Source organism: Staurois parvus, unplaced genomic scaffold (assembly GCF_062004578.1).
Source record: "Staurois parvus isolate SC_StPar_1 unplaced genomic scaffold, SC_StPar_1.0 ptg000188l, whole genome shotgun sequence".
In the NCBI taxonomy this organism is placed as follows: Eukaryota; Metazoa; Chordata; class Amphibia; order Anura; family Ranidae; genus Staurois; species Staurois parvus.
In genome coordinates this window covers 515572-538216 of record NW_028317984.1, presented here as the reverse complement: position 1 = coordinate 538216, position 22645 = coordinate 515572, and the positions used below count along the sequence as shown (strand labels likewise).

General features: G+C 41.4%; 1 pseudogene; it reads left to right on the top strand.

Moving 5' to 3' along the window:
- Positions 1 to 22220: 22220 nt before the first annotated feature.
- LOC149462007 (U2 spliceosomal RNA) lies at positions 22221 to 22336 on the top strand (annotated as a pseudogene).
- The last annotated feature ends 309 nt before the right edge of the window (positions 22337 to 22645 follow it).

Below are 22645 nucleotides of genomic sequence, written 5' to 3'. Positions count from 1 at the left end.
TAAATGAATCAACTTCATTCACTAAAATGCTTGCTTATAGCAGTGTTATAAGCAATCATAATGTGTAAACAAAACCCTGATCACTTCCTCACTGATCACTTACTATGGTAACATTGTATTGCTCTGGTCACAATGTGTTAAAAAAAATCATTAAAAAAAAGTAACAAAAAAGAAAAAAAACTGAAAAACAGTCAGTGTCCCTGATCACCATCACACCAGTTATATGATATCGCTGTACTGCACTGTTGACAGTATATTAGAAAAAAGTTTTACATTTAATTTCTTCATTTACATTTACAACTTTAAAAAAACTTCCCATGCCTCTTACTAAATACCTTGGACTGTCTACTTTCTGAAAAGGGGACTTTTGGGAGATATCTGTTTATATATATATATATATGTTTTTTATACACCATAGTTTGTGGACTCTATAACTTTCCTACAGACTAAATAATATACACTGATTTGGATTATTTTCACCAATGAAATGTGGCAGAACACATTTTGGTCTAAATTTATGAAGAACAATTATTTATTTGCAAAATGTTATAACAGAAAAGCAGAAAAATGGATTTATTTTAAAATTGTTGGTCTTTTTTTGTCTATTTAGCAAAAAATAAAAAGCCTAGCTGTGATTAAATACCACCATATGAAAGCTCTATTTTGAGAAGAAAATGATAAAAATTGAGTTTGAGTATAGTATTGCATGACCATGTCATTGACATTCGAAGTGCAACAGTGCTGAAAGCTGAAAATTGGGCTGGGCAGGAAGGGAGTAAAAGTGCCCAGTATTGAAAGGTGTAATTTTTTGCAGGTGATCTAGCTTCTTTCCACCCATCACACATTGAAACATAGTTGCCTATACCACTTTATGTTACTTACAAGTCTCTAGGGACAGCTCCCCAAATCAGGGATCACAAGGGAACCTCTATTTCTAGTTCCATCACTTTTTTCCCAGTCAAAAGCATAAGCTTTGGCTCGATCCTCAGGAGCTGGGAATGCCAAAACTGTAACTGGGCATTTCACATGATCTGTTTAATTGGAGTTCTAGTTGATTATAACAATATAACACACTCAAGAGGTAGATCATATCAAAATTTTCTGTAGCGCTCAGTGTCACAATAGTGTCAGGGTAGAACAGCAGAGAAATGGCTAAAGACTTCCAACAAAGCATTCTGCACTCTAGTATTCTATGGCAACCATCCTATGAAAATACATCATAACACACTCAAGAGGTAGATCATATCAACGTTTTCTGTAGAGCTCAGTGACTATTCAGAGTAGAACAGTGGAGAAATGGCTAAAGGTTTCCAACAAAGCATTCTTTACTTTAAAATGTTACTAAACCCACAACAGTAAAATCAGCCTGTATATGCAGTAAAGCATGCTTGCTATACTCACTGTGGAACCTAAGGGGTTAATCCTCCACACTGTGCGAAATTATGTTTTATCCTGTCTTCTCTGATCCTCCCCTTATTCTTCTGTTCCCAATATTTCTCCGGATTATTACAGAGGCTTGGAGGCAAGCTGAACATGCTAAGTTTGGTGTGTATGGCTAGAGAGGTTTTTTTTCTTGTGAAAGTGCATGTGATCAGCACAGGACCAATCAGCACTGTCCAGATAGAGGGTCAGGGGTCCTGCAGCCTCATAGGGAAAAAGAAAACTCCTCCTACAGGCTTTAGCCAGTGCTCTGTTGGACACTGATAAAAGTCACAAGACTGCTCTAACTGCTGATGAGAAAAGGTATTTAGCAGTTTATATTTACTAAAATAATTGCACTTCTATGTTCTGTGTACTGTGGGAGACCAGATACAGTAAATGCAGGGTCCTGGGTTTAGTAATACTTTAATATTCTATGGCCACCATTCTATGAAAGTACGTCCTTCAGTTATTATACAATGCTAAGGAAAATGTTATATAAATAATGTTGATGGTTTTATGTACTCTTAATATGGCCACATGGGTGTTTCTAAAGAGTAGTTGGTGAGGTAGTGAGTCAGTCAACAGTATAAGATTCAAACATACTTGGAATAAACATGGATCAATACTTAGATGAATAAGGTAAAGTGGTTGTAAACACCAGACATGAAATATGAACAAAACATATCCCTTTATAGTGTGTACTAACTGTCATTTCTGTCTGCTGCTTCGTTCCTCTGGTATCAGCATGAATCAATTCTCACAACTTTTCCTGACACCAAGAAAATAGGTGACAAGTGAGGGACCTCTAGAACACAGCATGTGATTGAAAGCCTCAGCTCTGTTCTGATGTGCTTTGTGAAGGGGTGTGTGTCTCTTCCCTCCAATCAGCTCTCAAAGCTCTCCTCATTGAGCTCTGCAGTGTGTAATTTCATCTTTCCACCCCAAGCCCTATACTGTAAATTCTGCACGTTGAACAGATGTAGAGCAGAGCAGCCTGCATATATACAGGTACAACTTATGTAGGAAGATTTGTTTCATCTCTGCGTACCACCTGAGGCCAGTTGCTTCACTGAGTATATGTAGTATATGTATGGGTTTACAACTACTTTAAGAAAAAAAAAAAAACATAAATAAAATTTTAAAACTAGGGCAGACTTGATGAACCACCTTGAATTTTTTTCTGCCGTCACTCTTTTATGTTTCTAGGTTCCTTCTGCACACCTTTAAACAATCGGTTTGTAGATCAGATACATTTGAACAGGTGTGAATGTTTGTAATGCAAGTAATTACTAAAAAGATAAATAATCCTTTGTGTTTGTGTTTCATGCGTAATAAGGATTTCATATAACATGTTCAAAGAAATGTTGATGGGTTGTAGTTAACCTCATTTGGGTACATTTTCTTACTTACTGGATGATTAAAAAAAATAACTCTCTTTTCCTGTAATTTAGAAAAGCATGTGGGGTCTGGCTGCTTCCTGGATCAGATGAGCCTGTTTCTACATAACAAGCTTGATTTACTAGGCAAATATATGCATCATTTTGCAAGGGAATCTGCCCTTACCTTAGTGAGTGTGGTAAAAATTCACTTTGCAATGAATACCCAATTATGTGCAAGAAAAAAAAAATAGCATTTTTGCTTGCATACGATTAGATGATGGAAGTCAGCAGAGTTTAACCTCATTTACTAAACTAAGGAAAAATTCACTTGCAAAGTAAACAACTTAAATACCTTTAGTAAATCAACCCCATAATCAGGGCAGGTGCTTCTACTAGGAAAACTAGGCGACCGCTTAAGGCGCATTGCCACCTAGGGGCACCTGGGCACAGCACAGGCTGGCACTCTGTCTGTTTGGGACACCGCCACATCATGAATGATCCTCCAGCTGAGGGGAGGGGAGGCAGAGAGGAGGAGAGAACAGAGAAGACAGAGAAAGGATCCGGGTGTCTGGGGCCAGTGTAGCAGCTGAGCTACATAGTTACATAGTTACATAATTAGTCTGGCTGAAAAAGGACAAACGTCCATCCAATTCAACCATAAAAAAAAAAAAAGTTATAATCCTATACCCACAGTTGAGGAAGGCAAAAAAACCCAGCAAAGCATGATCCAATTTGCTCCTGCTGGGAAAGAAAATCCTTCCTGATCCCCGAGAGGCAATCGGATATTCCCTGGATCAACTTTACTTATAATTGTTAGTATCCAGTTATATTCTGTGTATCTAAGAAAGAATCCAGGCCTTCTTTGAAGCAATCCACTGAGCTGGCCAGAACCAACTCTTGAGGGAGTTGGTTCTGGCCAGCTCAGTGGATTGCTTCAAAGAAGGCCTGGATTCTTTCTTAGATACACAGAATATAACTGGATACTAACAATTATAAGTAAAGTTGATCCAGGGAATATCCGATTGCCTCTCGGGGATCAGGAAGGATTTTCTTTCCCAGCAGGAGCAAATTGGATCATGCTTTGCTGGGTTTTGTAGAATAAATTTCTTTTCCTCCAGACGTAAAGAGTGCCCCCTTGTCCTCTGTGATGACTTTAGGGTGAATAGCTCTACACAGAGTTCACTATATGAACCACTGATCTATTTATACATGTTGATCATATCCCCCCTTAATCTCCTCTTCTCAGGAGCTGCCACTCCTTCCAGAGTTTCTCTCAGACTCAGTGATCAGCTGCTGATCACTGTGGAGTTCAAGCCCTTCTCTTCCCATTCATCAGCAGAGGCAGAGCTGCGCCTGCGGAGGAAGGTCGTGTCTAACTCTGATGTCTCATGTCTGTGTGAGTGTGACCAAGCTGGCCTGCCATCCATCACATGTGCAATGTGTCAGTGAGTAATGACATCATCATGATCCTATAGCATGATTTACTAAAGAAAAATATACTGTGCACTGCAAGTGCACCAAAAGTGCAGTTGCTTTATATCCAAGGGGAAGCTCTAAAATGAAGCAACGCTCTGCTGATTTCTTTCATCCAATCATGTGCAGGCAGAAATGCTGTTCTTTTATTTTCCTTGCACGTTACCCTCAGATCTAGAGCAACTGCAATGCAGTGCACTTCCAAGTGCAAGCATTTAGTAAATCAACCCCATAGGGTCTAGAAATATAAGAATTAAAGTAGATGTAAACCCTTACTGAATGATATTTAATTTGATAGAGCACTAATTATCATAAGCAACTTCTATTTTATTTTTATCTAATGTCTGGTTTCACATTTGTTCCCATTTCTTGTGCCTTGGTGCTGCTAATCCCCAGCAGCCTCTTCACTATTATTTCCGGTCTACGTTCCTGATTTCTGGAGATGGTTGCGTGGCATTTCTCTGTGCAGGTTTTCTGTCAGTGATAACAAAGAAATATGCTTTCACAATGGGTGTTGAAATGTTAAGCTGACATCTCCTTCAGAAGCGTGTCTGGTGTGGGTGACAATGCTGGGACACAGTTGACAAACAGTGAGAGGGCTTGCCACTTTAAAGTAGGAAGTACCAGAACAGGGACATTCATGGCAGGATCACCAGGTATTCCTTTAATGACAGCTGCAGATTACTTTTGAAATGACATGAACTTATTAAAGCCTACATGAGATTTTATTGATTGGGTTTTAGTACAGTATATTTTAAGTAAGGCTTCATTGACTTCACTAGAGAGCCTTACATTGACAGGTAGAGTGGCAGCACCAGTGGAGGAAACTAAAAGAGTCATAATGCCAAATTATTAGGGCACATTCCTTAGCTAGCTATAACTTTACATTTACCGTCATCACCTTTTTCATTTAATTGGTGGACTTCTCATCTAAGACAAATATAACTAAAAACATATTCTCACATTTACGCTGAAAAACAAATTGTCTTTCAAACTGTAGAGATGAAGACCTATACAATGTCTACAGAGTAGTGTTTCCATTAATGAAAGCTTCTAGTTTGTTCAATGAAAATGTCAATATATTCTACCTGGTCCCTCCCACTGCTTCAACTGTTTCAAGATTTTCCCAGGCTCTTCAATCTCCACCTCATTAAAAAAAAAAGAAGGAAGAAAAGATAATGTTATTGCACATCGACCAGGCTTAGACTAACTGTAGTAACTGTTATGAATTTTTCCAGAAATAGCTGATTAGTTTGTCTTTTTGTTCAAAGGTTGAATTATGTTTTTTTCTTTACTGTTTATATTCTATTTTGAGATAACTTTTTTATGAGCAGCCCAACCAAAAACTAATGTGTGCATACATATTAGTACAGCTTAAAAATAAATATGTATGACTGACAATCAGTTAACAATTGTGTAGTACTCTTCAGAGGTCTTAGTTAATTTTACTGTGGAAACTTGCCGTAGCATGTTCCCTTTACTGATGATAGTGAAGCCTGTTTTGACTCTTATTTCTATCCCTTTATACAGCAGCCCCCCTTATCCAAGAGTCTTATCCCATTCACCCCACAAAGCCAGGCACTTTGCCGTGCAGACAACCCTTTTTTAGTTATCTTTGTGGCTGAAAGATAAACATCACCCACCACAAACATATCCTGCTTATTGCCTCTTTACTCCTCTCCCTCTTGCTACTATATTTAATGTCTTTTGGTCTTTTTTGCTCTCCTCTACTCTTTCCTCTTTTTGTCTCCCCTACATTTGTTTTACCCCATTTATACCACCTCCCCTTTTTTTCTGTGTAGTTCCCTGTCCCCTGTGATTCTCCCTTACTTAGACTGCCTTTAGATTTCACTCCCCTTGCAATATGGATTACTAACTGTGTGGTATATGAGCCCATCCTAAGACCTTTCACTGAGTTTCATTTTGCAATCTACTACAACGGTTTGCCCAGTAACACAAATGGCCTTACAGACACATCTACCAAGATCGAAGTCACTGAAACTTCTTTCACTTAATGTGAAAGGGCTCAATATTCCTGAAAGGACATAGACGATCATACAGGAACTTCACAAATGTCAAGCAGATTTTGCTTTTCTACAGGGGACACACTTTCGACACTTCTTTGTGCATAAACTCACCAACCACAGGTTGTCTACAATGTACCATTCTCTAAAACAAAAGGTGTTACTATACTGCCTTTGAGTTTAAGCTTCTTGGTCAACTGACTGGTCCTCGGGTCACATTTCCTTTTTCTCAAAGACACATTAAAGAAAAGACTGATTACATTAGCCAACATGCAGTATACTGTCCTAATGAAAAAAAGGTATGTGACCTGCAAATTCAGTTTGACCATTTTAGGGGATGACATGAACATACCTCTCTCCTCGACCAGGACCTCCTCTGTTCCTTCAAGGGCATTACGACAAATAAAAAACACATTAAAAAATGACTATTGACAACACATGGCAGATGCTTCATCCCAATGTGAAGGACTTTACCTATTTCACAAATACCTATCAAAACTGCTGCAGTTCCAAACATCTGGGGAAAAGAGACAGGAGTAAGTCTTTCAGCAAAGGACTGGGAAATTATATATACAACTATCCATAAAGGCTCACTGAATGTTTCCATTTAGGAACACAACTATAAATAACATTCTAGATGGTACAGAACACCTTTTCTGCTTCACAAAATATACCCACAAGTATTGTTGTGGAACTAAAGAGGGTACCCACCTGCACATTTGATGGACCTGCCTAGTCCACAGGCATTTTGGTCTCCAGCACATAATATAATTTCTCAGGAGCTATCCCCTTGACTTCTCCCTGACCCAATACATCCATTATTCAACAATCTTGGTTAAATCTTATAGTAAGTTCCTGATGATGCACAAGGTGACAGCAGCCCGTATGTGCATACGTTGTCTACTGGAAGCAGCTATGCAGCCCAAACCTTAAAGACTGATTCACAAGACTGAACAAGGTGGCTGACATGGAGGAACTTATCCACATTTAGCAAAATAGAGTCCTTCCACAAAACATGGTACTGCTGGGTACATTTCAAGACCACTACAGACTACATTGCTATTATTCCAAGCATGCCTTCTTTTGGAGTGGACGTAACGCGACAGCACATTTTGGTTACTCTAGTAGGGGACCTCATACATGCAATATTATCATTTTTTATTCTAAATTTATCTACCACACTACCCACCAAAGTTGCTGGGGTGGGGACTTGTTGATAGTCTGCATCCCAATACCTCAAAGTCCCCTTTCCAATTCTTCCTATAATCCCCCTTCCCCCTTTTATTCTTCTGTTCTCTTCATTCTTTCTCCTTATCTTCTCTTGTTCTAATCTAATATTTAGTGCCAGCAAACACATTTTTAAAAAATCATAATGTACTACACAGCCAGCAGGCTTAGCCTTATAAGCCTGCTGGCCATGTATTGCATTATGACTTAAAAAAAATGTAAACATCATAGCACCCTAACTATAAAAGGGAGCGATAAACCCACAGATTGTTATGTGCTTAGTGCTACAGGGTATTGCTGCACTATATATTCCGGATACAGGGAAAAATATATAATATACCAAAAGAATGTGCAAAACCAAACTAGTAAAAGCAATAAAACTAAATCAAAGTGATTTTATAAAACAAAAATAAAAGTGATACTGATGAAACCCTCTGTATATAAATGCATTTAAGAGCACCAAATTCAAGCATTAGATAACAAAAACAATGTGCTGATTATAAATAACATAATCAAAGTCCACTCCCAAAAAATGTATTCAAGGCCCCAAATGAACCATTCTGGAATCTTGAAATATGATCAAGTTCCAAAGTTCATTGTGTTAAAGCCCAAAGCCACCTTGAAATCAGAAGTGCCAACTCCCTTACGGGATAAAAATTATCTCCAAATGAGAACTACAGTCTATGAAACATCCACTCAAGGTCACTCCATTGCACAATGGTACCTTCAAAGCCCACAAGATCCTCCAAGGGGTGTCCAGGAACTATAACTCTCCCCAAAGGATCTTATTATTTAGCTTTAGAAGATTCTGGTACCTTTTGAAATGGAATGTAAATCATGTCTTCAGCTCTGATATGCTGTTTGCCATGTCCACAAACCAGTCATCTGCTTTTTGATCTGCCTGGCTCACCCATTATGATGAAACATGTGGAGGTGGGTGAGCCAGGCAGATCCAAAAGCAGCTGACCAGTTTGTGACAAAAGAAAAACAGCAGCTTCACTTAGCCACTCTGCATGATGATACCTACTTACTACAGACCACAGAACTGTGCGTACTACAGACCACAGAACTGTGCTATCCTGACTCCAGATTTGTGCCCTGCCCCCATATGTGCTCTCCTCACCCCAGAATTGTGTCCTGCCCCCCTGTATGTGGTCTCCTCAACACAGATTTTTGTCCTGAACCCCCCCCCCCCCACCGTACTGTGCTCTTCTGACTCTCTGACTCCAGTATTGTGCCCTGCTGCCCCTGCTGCTCCTTCACTGTGCCCTCCTGACTATCCCTGTGCTGTCCTGACCCCAGAATTGTTCCATACCCCCCTGTACTGTGCCCCCTGACTCCAGATTTTCCTTGTGTCCTGCTGCCCACCTGTACTGTGCCCTCCTAACCCCCATACTTTTCCCTTCTGCCCCCCCCCCCCCCCTGTCATCTTGACCCCAGTGTTATGACTTGCTGCTCCTGTACTGTGCCCTTCTAACCCCAGTATTGTGCTCTCTTGCCCCCCTATACTGTGCCCTGCCCCCGTACTGTGCTCTCCAGACCCCTCTGTACTGTGCCCTCCTAACTCTTGGTGCTCTTTTCTCCTGAGCCCCTTGTGCTCTGTCCTGTTGCCTCCTGTACTATGTGCTACCGATGCCTTTGCTCTGCCCTGCTGACCCCCTGTACTCTGCTTATCTTATGTTTGACCCAGAATTGAGCATCTGTGCAGAAAAAGCAAGTCCAAGATTCACTGTAAAGAAGTACGTTTTATTATGTATTCTATTATTTAATGCCATGACTAAATGATTCATCAACCTCAGTCCATCTACTAACCTTTTTAAATAATAACACAACATAAAACAATTCCAATGGTGCAACCAGGAGGGCCTTTGGGTGTCCTTAAAGGCACAATTATAACTAGCATGTACTCAGCCACAACCCTGGACAAACAACAACTATAAGTCTAGGGAGGATGAATGAATTCCCAGCATCGTTCATTTGAACAACCCTTTCGGCTATACCTATTCCATCTAACCTTCATCCTCCAATCAAGTAAGACCTACACCCCCCATGATGCACCCTGAGCTCACAGATTTAATCCTTTTGCTGACCTGTTCCTCCCTTTGGCAATGCAGCCCCTCCATCCATTGCCTTTTTCCGGGTCTCACTTTTCAAAAATTAATTGTTATATCGACACCTCGCTGATCATATCAATGTTCATGAGCTGTACATATGAAAACTATTTCAAGGGTTCTCTAACATCTCAAACCAAGGCTTCCTCCAAGGAAAAAAGGTTGAGAAACCTTGAGTTAGAGGGATAAGACAAACCATTTAACATTGGCAGGGGTGCTTACAATTGTCCGTTTTTATTTATGTAAAGTCTTTATCGCAAAAGAAAAAAAAACTGTTGCTGTAACTGCTAATAAAGTGTGAGCTGAAATTTGGCTGCAATATGTTTAGTGTATCTAAATCTGCTAGTGCATCTAACACTATTCTCCCCAGGCTGCTGTTGTCCAAAGGTGTCTCTGTTGCTCCTTCATCCAGAGTGGGGGCACTCTAATAGGGGAGGTGTGTTACTGGCCAGATCACCAGGTGAAAACAGAGGGAAACAAGCCTGAAAAAAGAAAACTAATGCAGCCACCACATCTATTTATTGGTAAGCTGTAATATTTTTCACTTTTGTTTGGGGTCTAACACCGCTGTAGAGATACTCCCAAACCTGTCATTTAAAGAATTTGTGAATATTCAATATAGCTCAGTATTTTTTTTTTGCATTTTGACATTGGTTCATTAGCCATATGGTAGCTCATTGCTCTCATGCATTTTGTTTGACAATAACTTGTTTATTAGTCCTACAAATAGAATAACAAGATTTGCCCCTATAGATTTCATTGGGGTTCACCACAAGATTCACATGCTCTGAGCAAAATTTAAATTTCAGTTAATGAACCAAACCCAGATTTCACTCATACCTACTCAGAATATTGAGACCAGATGGTCAGCATGATAGCCAGGCAGATGGCATTTGTAGAAGATAAAAATAACAATGGCCCCTCAGGAGCCACTGGGTAATTTTTTTGGGGTTCCCTGTCTTGCCTGACCCCCGCTCTGAAAGACCAAAGACACCACCGCTCTGAAAGACCTGCTGACACCACCTTAAACCTCTGGCCAGAAGAACCCTCTGGCTTTAGCCATAAAGTAGACTCACACACAATTTAGAGTGAACTGATATTTTGGTTGTATTAAGGTCAAAAGTAAGAACAGTAAGGCAACATAAAAATATGTGCATGAAATAACAGCTATCACTCTTAATAACTTGAAATAAGGGTCACAACACAGAACAATCTCAATCAAGTCTTGACGTCCTGTCATTCAGAATTTAAGCTCCCTAGCGGTCTGATTATGTCCATATTTATGTGCTGTAAGGTGTACATTTTTTTGCATGGAAATATGTTGTTTTTTTATTGTAGGACTGTAATTTTTAGGAATAACTCACTGAATCTGTACGAACAAGAGTCTAGTAAACATCCCGGGTAGGATTTGAAACACGAAATCATAAATTATAATATAATAAATAATCATATAATCATAAAAAATAATAATAAAATAATAATAATAATACATTTAATTCAATAATATAATCAAACCAAAAACACTGAAATTTGAAATATAGCGCCAAGTTCGCACATCGCTGAGCTCAGTTGCAGAATCGTTTTCAGTGTCTGATGACGAATTTCCCCACAAATCATCACTCAATTCTGCAAGTGGTTCTGATTTACTATCGCTGTTCTCTAGCTGGTCTAAAACCGCTTTTGTTCCAAAGGGACGCTTTTTGGACGCCATGTACTTTTCTAAGTTTCCAGGCAGAAAGAACAGTAAAAATGCAGGCAGGGCACAGGACAAAGCAGTAGGGAGAAAATGTATGTGAAATGCTTTGAAACAGTAATGTTTTACTATGTGATTTTAGTATATTAGTGAATGTCAGTTTTTAACATTTTTAAATCCCACCAGTTCCGGCCCCCGTACGCCCCAATGCTCACAGGGACTAGAACCGGAAGACAGATGCCGGCATCGGTCGTAGGAGCGCAGAACAAGGTAAGTGCTGCAGGGAATCTCTGAGCAACGCTGCATGGTATTCCTGAGTGTAGCTCGGGGTTACCGCTTTTGGTACTGAAACTTTACCCCGAGCTATACTCGGGAATACCGCCAGGGAGGTTAAACAGTAGCCCCAGTCCTGAGATATTTCTTCCCCAATGGGTAAAGAAAAACTACAAAACAGAGAGGCTAACTCACTCTGGGCTCCCAGGGGCTGGTGACTGGGTTTAATTCTGGGAAAAGAAAAGCTCTTCAATGATAAAAGCCAATGTCCCTTTAAACTGTAGTATCTGATCTTCTCGCTCAATGGGGCCCTAGTTGGTGCACATAAATGTTCAGATCTTCCTTGAGGCAAAAGTTGAAGTTCCTAATAGAGGGTGAACATAAAGAGGATGGAGCTGCCCCTTTATGTGGTATTTCATTTGGACGGTATCCCTATTAACACCCACAAGGTGAGATGTAGATTTAGGTAGAGATTAGTGAATGGGAAAACACGTTTCTGCAGGGACTAGTTCCTCTTTGAACCCCAGTAACAACTGTGTCAATGAAGGAGCTCCTTGGCAAATGAGGGGCCAAATGTGATTGTCAGGGATCTTGGGCTGGATCGCAGCGCGCGAGTCTGCGCATGCGTGGTATGCCTAGGCGCACTAGCGTGCAGGCACTTGGACCTGGGCGCCTGCGCATGCGCACTCGCGATCGCAGATGCGGGCCTGGCACCAATAGGAGCGCAGGGCTCCCTATTTGAACAGGCTCTGACAGTGCTTAGTTGCCGTATGGTCTTTCCTGTATCCTGTGAGATTGCTTTGCTGCCGACCCTGCCTGACCCTGATTTGTTGACTTCTCCTACTCTGACCCCTGGCTTGCCTGACCATTCTACTGCCTACTCCTGCGCCTTTGATCTCCTGTTGCCGAACCTGGACCGTGACCCGTTTATTCTTCTGCCTGCCATTTGTACCGACCTGCCCCGCTGTTACCGACCTGGCCTGCCTGACCTCGCTTACTCTGCCTCCTCATAACAGACTCTCACCTGCAACGTTCTACCGATAGGTGTCTCTACCACAGCTGGTTGCACCCAGGGGTCATGACCTAGTCTTGGCTTGCTCCAAGTCCATCCCCACCAACAGGGGACCTGGTGAACAAGCAGGTTGGGACTTAGATTCCATGCCCTGGGGAATTCTGGTCTGTGGAGCGCTAGAGGCTACCACCGGTCAGTCCTTAACAGTGATGGAAGCAATAATACAGCTAGACCTGCAGAGGGCAGACACTGCAGCTGGCTCTTGTGATTGGATATGCTGAAAGTGCAATAACTAGTAGGCCAGGTGAACTGGGCCTTAACACATGTAACTTGAGAAACAGTGTCAATAAGACTAAATAGAAAGTAGCTGAATTGAGTAATGTTGTTAGTAACTTAAATGGCTTGATAATGGAACTCTCTCACCCGATCTGTGGCCTCGGTCAGGTAATGGATAGTCTCTCTGTAGATGGGTGCTCCCCGTGTTCTTGTGGTTCCTCCTTCTGAAATCACTCCGGACAGCAGCACTCTGGTCTGCCCGCTCATAGGCTAGTTCACCAGACTTGCCAGCACAATTTTCTCCTCCACTCTCTGAGGCTTGGCCCAGCCTGGACCTCCAGCATTCCGGACAGCCTTCTCCTCACACCTGCTCTCCAGCTCTCTCTATCCACTTCCTGTCCTTGGGTTCCCGGGCTTCTGTATTTATTTCCCTCTGCCCACATGCCAGCTCCTCTGGGAAATGTAGTTTGTTAGCTTGTTGTTAAACAGCAAAGTCCTGCAATCAGCCTACAAATCCCACAAAGCTTTTCAACAGAGTCTGTACAACAGGGCTCCAGGACACTGCCATCCTGTGTCCGTTTAACATTCTGCATCCAGTATTATAGCAGGGTATTACACATGTCATGGTTGTTTTTAGAAATCTGTTTCCCTCCAAGAGCAAAAATCTTTGCATGAGGTGTCTGGCAACAAGTAAAACATTGTTACTGCACTGTACTGTAGTATTGGATATAATATTTTCTTATACAGGGCCCATGTGACCACCAGGATCTGTGTAGTTAAGAGGAGGTTGTTTTTGTGGCAGTCATTAATGGCTATGAATATGAAAGGACCATTGGCAAAACCAAAAAATAAGGATTATTAGTATTTTTGGGTGAATCAGCCACTGGCTTTCTATAGCTACCTAGAACTCTCTCCATCCAAAACAGGTGTCAACAAAAACCCAAGCTATGGAGTCACACTCCTGCTGGATTCTGTGTAATATAAAATCAACAAAGAATTCATTTGGACAGAGGTTTTCTTCAAAGGCCATGACAGGGGGATGTAAAATGGAGGTAGAGCTTTCACTGATAGAGTCCCTTTCCATATTGAAGTATATGTACAGTAGATGTATCCAACATGTACGTTGTAAAGGTTTTTTTTTTTCATGTAGCCAGGTGCCTTTCAGGGACATTTACAGATTATACTATGATTATTCCTGTTCCCCCAAGTGCCCATTACTGAAAATTCTACATCACTTCCTGTTAGAAGACTGGATCCAGTTCTTCTAACAGCAGAGGATCTTGGGACCTGTAGTCCTATAGACAATATATACTGTTTTCCTGATTGTTGATTGAACTACAACTACCACAGTGCTGGAAAATGAAAGGAATGCTGGGAGGGCAGATATATTCTACAGCAAGGGACTGGCTTGCTCTTTTGGGCACGGGATTCAGAGCTGAACACAGGATGACTGCTGTTTTCCTCCAGACAGATTGTAGGCCTACTGCTGTGGGACTCTGCACATCAGTTCATTACAGCGGTGACTCTAATCACCACATTGGGATTACATCAGCTGCTCTGCATCGGGACTGTCACTGTCCAGTCTTCACACAGTCATCTCTGCTTGCTGGGCTGACACACTGTCACACAGCAACTTTGCACATCCCAGCAAACAGCCAAGAGCCTTGGCAAGAACTCTGGTTCCTTAGGAGGCCGTGGTATCCATGGGATTGGTGAGCTGGCAGATGCCCCCCATCCTCTTTCTGTCATCACTCTAGAGACACTGCATACAGACACCTTCACACCTCATTGTCAAGAGATCTTTGCTTTGAGAAGTACCACAGCCTGTTTAACTGGACCCCACCATTGCCAGCAGAAGAAAACGAACACCACCATATAAGGAACTTTAAACATGACAGGACTCAAGTTGAAATCTCCAGTTAAATGGACCACTTCTCTTCTAAAGCCATTGTTATTCAGAATAGGTTACTTATATGTACAGTACTCCCCATGAGTACACCCCAACATATTTGTCAGAAAACCTTTTCTTTTCTTTCAGAACCAACATTTTCTCTGGGACACTATACTACAAAAGAATTAACAAGATCTGTTAATTTGCACACACAAAAAAAAGGTTTTTCCTAACAAATTAATTCAAGACCATGTTGCAAAAATGAAAACACCCCAATGAAAATCTTGGGAGCAAAGCTAAATTTTAGACAACAGAATCCTAATCAACAAGAATTCAATTACAAGTGAGTCTATTTATTCATTAAACAGGTGTGGCAGACAGTTGATTATAAAAGGGCATTACTTAACAAAGAAAACCCCTTCCCATTTCATGCTTTCAGCAAAGGCACTACATGGAAGAGAAATATCACAAGGCCTAAGAAAGAAAAACATTTCCTTGTACAAGAAAGGTCAAAGCTACAAGAAGATCAGCAAAGCTTTATTTATCAGTCAGAATACTGTAGCAAAAGTGAAACAAAAATTTAACAAAGATGGAACTGCAACCAACTCACAGAGATGTCCAGATGTTAACACCTCAACAGGAGCATCTTCTGAAAGATTGAAGAAAATCGCCATGCAAGTTCACTGCAGTTAGCTAAAGAATTAGAAAGCAAAACTGGGGTAATTGTTTCCCGTGACACAATATGGTGTACACTGCAGAGAAATGGCATGCATGGGTGTCGTCCACAATAGAAGCCTCTCCTAAAGCCCATGCACAAAAAAGCCTGCCTAGAATTTGCCAGGGCCCATGCTGAAAAAGAAGAAGACTACTGGGACTCTGTACTCTGGAGTGATGAGACCAAGATAAATGTTTTTGGAACTGATGGCTTCAAAACTTTATGGTGTCACAAAGGTGAGGAGTACAAAGAAAAATTAATGGTACCTACAGTGAAACATGGTGGTGTCAGTGTCCTGTGGGGCTACATGTGTGCTACTGGTGTGGAGGAACTGCATTTCATTGATGGTATCATGCTCTATACTGCTCTATATTGAAAGAGAATTTGCTATCATCACTCCATACCCTTGGTTGTCATGCACTTTTCCAACATAACAAAGATTCAAAACACAAGAAGAACAGGGTGAAAGTGATTCGGTGGCCAAGTATGTCTCCTGATCTGAACCCAACTGAATACCTATAGGGAATTCAGAAGAGAAAAGTTGAGCATTACTCTCCATCCAGCATCCAGGCCCTAAAAGAGGTTGTTTTTGAAGAATGGAAAAAGATAACTGTTGCAAAATGTCGCCAACTTGTTCATTCCATGCCTAGAAGACTTGGTGCTGTCCTTACAAATCATGGAGGTCATGCAAAATATTAGATTTAGTCGTTTTTGTTGTGGGATGTATTCATGTTTGCATCAACTAATTTGAGTAATACTGAAGATTTTGTAATCTAAGTTATATTATTAAGGATGTGGCTATGCGGCGACTGGATGTGACATCAGAACCAGAAACGGAAGTGACATGGTAGCGTGGTTCGAGTGGTCCAGCAGTGGTGAGAGTTTTCTTTCCATGGCGATGATACCTGTTGGAGAGGAGTGAGGAGTTCTGATGGTTTTACACTTCAGAGGTCTTATTTGGAGTTTCACGAGCGAATCATGCCAACCATGAGAGTGGGAGGCATGTATGTCTGGAGAGTAAATACCCAAAAGTTAGTGATTTCCCAAGAGCACATGGTGGTGTTTTTTGGGATGAAAAGCAGCAAGTTTATGGAGACAATTGGAGCACTTAAAACTGCACTCAATTGATATCATGATATTTAATTGAGAGTCACTATTATTTAATTATTCATCATTTTTTGTGCATATTTGTGGTGTTTTTTATTTACAGCGCTACTGTGAAGGACACTTTTCACATGAGAGTATATTATACTACTAACCTTTCAAGTAACTACTTTCAAGTAACGAGCTAAACAAATGTTCTATAAAACTCAGTTTTATAAAATTTTGGAACTTGTTCTTGTGTTCATTGAGATATTGATTAAAATCATACTTTGCAAAAGGAGTGTACTCATTTATGCTGAGCACTGTATGTGTGCTGGAGTATATATTTACATAATTCTCTGTTCACCATTGTGGCGCTGGTGGCCTAGAGGGAGATGATAAGTCAACAAGCCTTTTCTTCCCCCTCTTACTGCTGGTTTTGCAGTTTAATAGTTGAAGCTTACTACTCATAATTTGTTAAATGATGCTAACTGATTATTTCTATTATACCAAAGTTCTATTTTTATGCCTTAACTTGGGTTGTATATCCTAAATCCATTATTCTTGTGGTCTTACTCTTTTAAACAAGACTAATATAGAGGTGTTACTAAAGAATTGTGTCTCTTGCATTATTATCCTATACTGTTGGAATATGATGAAACAAGAGTGTCAGAGGTGTTGGGAGGCTTGCAAGGTCAGGGCAACCACCGGGGACAAGCATTATCAAGCGGCCCCTGCAGCGTAGCACTACATTTGAATCAAAAATTGTTTTAAATAAATACAGCAAGGGTACTTCAACTTTATTATTGGCTTATTACAAATTTAAACAACTATAAATAATAGCAAATTGTGATCGTTTATACCCCACTATGTAACAGCATTAAATATTCCAAATTAACCATGCTACATATTTCACATGCTCTTGGTTAGACGCCTGATTGGTCTAGAAGTGTATCTTCTTAATCAGAAAACAGCTAATATACCTAGAAATAATCCACATAGAACTTTGGTCAACATATCCTCACTGATTGCTGTCACACCCAGTTTTCCTGCCTATTCACTGAATTAACATACTTGCAGTACAACTATGCCCACCCAGACTATATTCTCCAAAGCTGCTTTGCCACAATACCTTATAGACATTGGAGGACTTAAGCCCTCAAGGCAGAAACATCTTGAATGATGCAGACTGCTAAGTAAACTTGCAATGTGGGTTCAAGCTTATGCCATAAAAGAATGGAGGGAAGAGGAGAGCAATACTTCTCAAAAGGAAGAAGTAGAAACTGGGACAGGACCCTTAAACTGCCAAATTTGTGTTCCTCTATACATTTTGGTAATCTCATCTAATGTTCATGGTTGAAAGTGTAATATCACTTCTTTATTGAAGGAGCAGCCTACCAAATTATTAATCCAAACTGTACCTTTGGATTTTTTTCATGTGGAACTTTAAGTCTAGCCATACACAGTTGCCAAGTGTTCCTCTCTCTGCACAATAGTCCCAATTTGCAGTTCCTCTGCACAACAGTCCCAATGCCCCACCACCCTATGTTCTGGAGAATGTCCTGCCAGATCAGGTTCAATACACCATTTGCTACCACAGACACCATATGAAGCTCACTGCAATTAAACACTATGGCAGTAAAATTTGCTCCTTATTTTTCCATGAGCCTTGGCCACTATGACAAATTATGTGTTAAAAAGGTGTAAAAAGAAATTAGTTGTCAGCCTATTGTCATCAAGATGATTACCCATGAAAATCAGAATGACTTTCACACCGTTTATATTTATTTACATGTGTATGTATCTCCAGATCTTTGTTATTGCTGTTTCATACAAAAAAGACCAGTTTGGAAATAGCTATTTCTGACAAAGAAAAATTAAAAAAACAAGGACATACTCCACAGAAGTCCCACTGGTAAGTTTATTGTGTGTAGTTGGCTGTTAACACAGTCCTCACCCCTAGACTACACCCCTCTGACATGCTTTGCCCCTTGTAGGCCATAATCATAGAGGTGATCTTTTCACACTTCATTATTTATAAAAGGAATTTAATGCACAATCTGATTATAACAAGAAAAATGCTGCTTGATAGTACTGTTGGGGCAGTTCTTCAAAGTTGAGGATTTTTAAAACCTAACTATGGATGATGCATATTTGTGGATAGAATGAGTGAGGGTCAATACTTCTGTATTATTATAGTTGTGTTAGTGACCCAACTGCAGAGATTTTTCTCCACTTTCTACTATACCTGTACAAGAATTGAGAAATACGGTTGTTGTCAAATGAGACAGACAACAATAAAACCTTTTTCAGAAGTTTGAAAACCTTTTTTCTAAAAATTTTACACTTTGCTATATAATGTATGTTTGAAATAGAGAGGATAGCTACACAACAAGGGCACATATGGCAGTAAAAACTTGAAAGATACAATGTTTTAGTTTGAGCTTAAAGCAGAACTAAACCCAGCAATTTAGCCTTTCTGAAACATAGTTACACTCAAGGCATGCCTTTGGTGATAAATGTCAAGACATCAAATGGCTTGTGTCCCGTGGTGTATTTACCCCTTGTGCTGCCCTAGGCAACACTAAAATCGGGTGCCCCCCACCAACACCAAAAGCCCCCCGAACACCACTCTCTGTCACTGCCATCCTCTAACAACCCCACCAGCTGTGGTATCTCTTGTGTTGGGATTGAGTGCTGAGACCCCTCCTGTGCACAGAGCAAGGGAATTCCAGCCTGTGTTCAGCGGTGGCAGTGAGGGCAGCTCATAATGCAAACTGCTTCTTTGACTGCTTGCTGATCGCATTATAGCAGAAATACTGCTACAGGGCGGCACGGGTGCACAAAATCACGTATATATACGTGATTTGTGCTCCCGTGGTTTGCACGCCCCTCCCAGATAGTGTAAGATTGCCCCAGTAATCACATTTAACCCCTTGATTCCCAGGAACACGCTCATTCACAATAAACCTCCATTGCTAGTATAGTGTCTGAATGGATCAATATCTTTGATCAGATCAGCTCTATACCAGTGTTCACATTAGTATAGTATCCCCAAAAACACAGTGTTAGCGGGATCAGCCCGGCACCTGCCAGCATCTGCGTTTAGCCCCTATGCTTACCTCTCCCTTCTCCCCCAGCAAGTGCAGTGTCAGTAGGTCACTGTCATTTGTTACATTGCACACAAAACCGCAGTGTTTGCAGAATCAGGCCTGATCTCTGCTAGCACTTGCCAGTAAATTTTGATGACTCTCATATGCAGCAGAGTGCCAGTACTAGTGCCGCTCTACCTTTTGGTGAACTGGCGAGCACCAGCAGCCTATTGCATCGTGTTCTTTCACATACCAGCACATACCAGCACTGCAGTATTACTTGGTGACGTGGCGAGTCCCATAAGTGCAATATAAGCTGGTTAGGTGGCGAGCACTAGTGTCCTGCAACCACCAAGAATTCGCACATAGGCCCGTAGAGCCCCTAGTATCCTTCCGGATGTGCTTGCAAATCCCGATCGGCAGCCCACAAATTCTGCAGCACCCATACTTCTTCCATTCACTGCCCAACCCTGATTTCAGGGGGAAACAGCAAATTTAACTATTCCCCTTGATTTTGGGGGAAATGTAAATGTTTGGGGGGCCTAACCCTCAACATGGGCATTACTAAAAAAAATTAATTGCGGTTGTATTGGTCCACAGAAACGATTCATCATATGCCCGTGTTCTCTCCTGCTATGGCCGGGCATAGATATGAGAGTATAATGTGTTTTATGCATTTCAATGACAATACATTGACCGGCTACACAAAATTTGACCCCTTGCAATTCCCCTTTAACCAAAAATTTGCAGATGTGTATACTCCCTAGCAAAAAATCTGCGTTGATGAGTCCCTCATTCATTTTTCTGGCTGCCTTGAATTCAAGCAATTTCTCCCCAGCAAGCGTGCCAGATATGGGATAAGATGTATAAGACCTGTGAGAGGGCAACAGACTATACATATAAGTTTTGTATTTACGAGGGAAAAGATAGTCACGTGGAACCACCTGGATATCCAGACTACATGGGGAGCAGTGGCAAAATAGTTTGGGACTTGGTGTCATCCTTTTTCCGTATGGACAATTTTTATTGTATATTCTAATGGTGGGAATACAATACAATTTTTCTGGCAAGGAGCAGCGACGTACTGGTACATCACTGACTTTGAATGATTATACCAGGATGATGCCTACAGCTGCAGACATCATCCTGGTATTGTTTTTTCAGCTTTCATGTAAAAGCAATCCTAGTGGCTAATTAGCTGCAAGATTGCTTTTACAAGCGGTGGGGGATGATGCCCTCCCCCCTTCCACGCTGCCTTCCACGGCCTTCTCAGGCAGTCTTGTGCCATCAGTGGAGCCTGAGAATGCAGCCGGTGTTTCTGCCAGCTGACCATAGAGCTGATTGGAGACCGGAATGGTGCCAATCATTTCTATAGTGTAAGAAATCAGAAGCTGCGAGCATTTCATCACTTCAGTTTCACAGGATATAAACAGCGCCATTTGTAAATTGGGAAAGCATCTGACCACAACAATCTTGGTGAGATAAGATAATGTAAGGGCAGAGGAGATATCTAAAGTCTGATAGACTCCAGATTTCTCAAAAAAGAATATATGACAATGCCCATTGAAGTTATAGGGGATGTTTGCATTCCCTGTGATAGCATTAAAAGTGATTAAAAAAAAAGCCCCCGCGCACCTGCGTGCACAAGCGTTGACCCTGTGCTGGTATGTAAAAAACAGCAGTTGCACCATGCATGTGCGGTATCGCCACGAACATCAGATCAAGGGCAGTAATTCTTGCACTAGACCTCCTCTGTAAATCTAAAATGGTAGCTTGTAAATGCTTTTAAAGCGTTGCCTATGGATATTAAAAATGTATGCAGTTTGGCACCATAGCACGGGGCATGCGCAGTTTTAAAGCATGTGATGTTTGGTATCTATTTACTCGGTATACCATCATCTTTTATATTTTACCAAATAATTGCCCAATATATTGTGTTTTTGTGAATTAAAAGTAAAAAAGCGTGTTATTTTAAAAAAATTGGTGTTTGAAAAATTGCTGTGCCAGTACTATGTGACATAAAAAATTGAGGGGGCGTGGTCTGCCGAGATCCAAGAAGGTCATGTGATACAGGAGCTCCTGCCAGCCTGAGACCTTGCATCGATATTAGCAGAGGAGCGGGTGAGACAGAGCCATGATGGGGAAAGCAGACCGGAAGGTCACCGGCTCCCGTTCCCGCTCTCCGCGCACATAACCCCCAGCAATCCAGACATATTCAGGAGCTGTTCAGCTCTCAGCAGAGGAACAGGCCACATGCAGCATCCCCCTCTCCTCCCCTCCTCCCTCCACTACAGAAACATGTGCTCAGGGTGTACAGAGCACAGACACTGGGGCTGACATTGCATCTGTCCCACAGCATGATCTCTCTTCAGACACTCATACACTTTTTTTAAGAGATCTGCAGGCAGTTGCAGCTGACATTAAAGCTACTTTTACCACAGCCCTCAGTGACCTAAGAGAAGACCTTCATTTGTTAAGTATAAGAATAGAGGAGGTGGAATTCACAAGCAGATCTAATGCTGATGCCATAGTGGAGATCCAGCAGTAGTATCGCTTCTCGGCCTTTTGGCTAAGATCAAGTGTAGTATCTGTTCTTATCAGTGTCCAGTGGGGGTGCTCCCGACCATTCTAGCTTTGCGGGGATGGTTGTTGTATAGTACCCTCACTGGTATGATGGGGGTCCGGAAGGCTGGACCGGAGGGACAGAAACCAGGGGGCGCCACGATACGCTCTGGGACCTTGGGAGTAATTCCTCTGGGAAAGCTGGAAAGACCCAGTACCTCCTGATTTGGACGGATCTACCTTGGTCGGCCTGGGGCTGGGGACGCAAAAAGTCCGCAAACTCAGTGCCCCCTGGGGAAGACGCTCTCAGGGGTGTCACTAGTAACACTTGGGTGTGGGACCCCACGGTGTGAAGATGACACATGGCCACTGTTTTTCACTTCTTTTTGCACAGCGCCCTAAGGACCAGGTC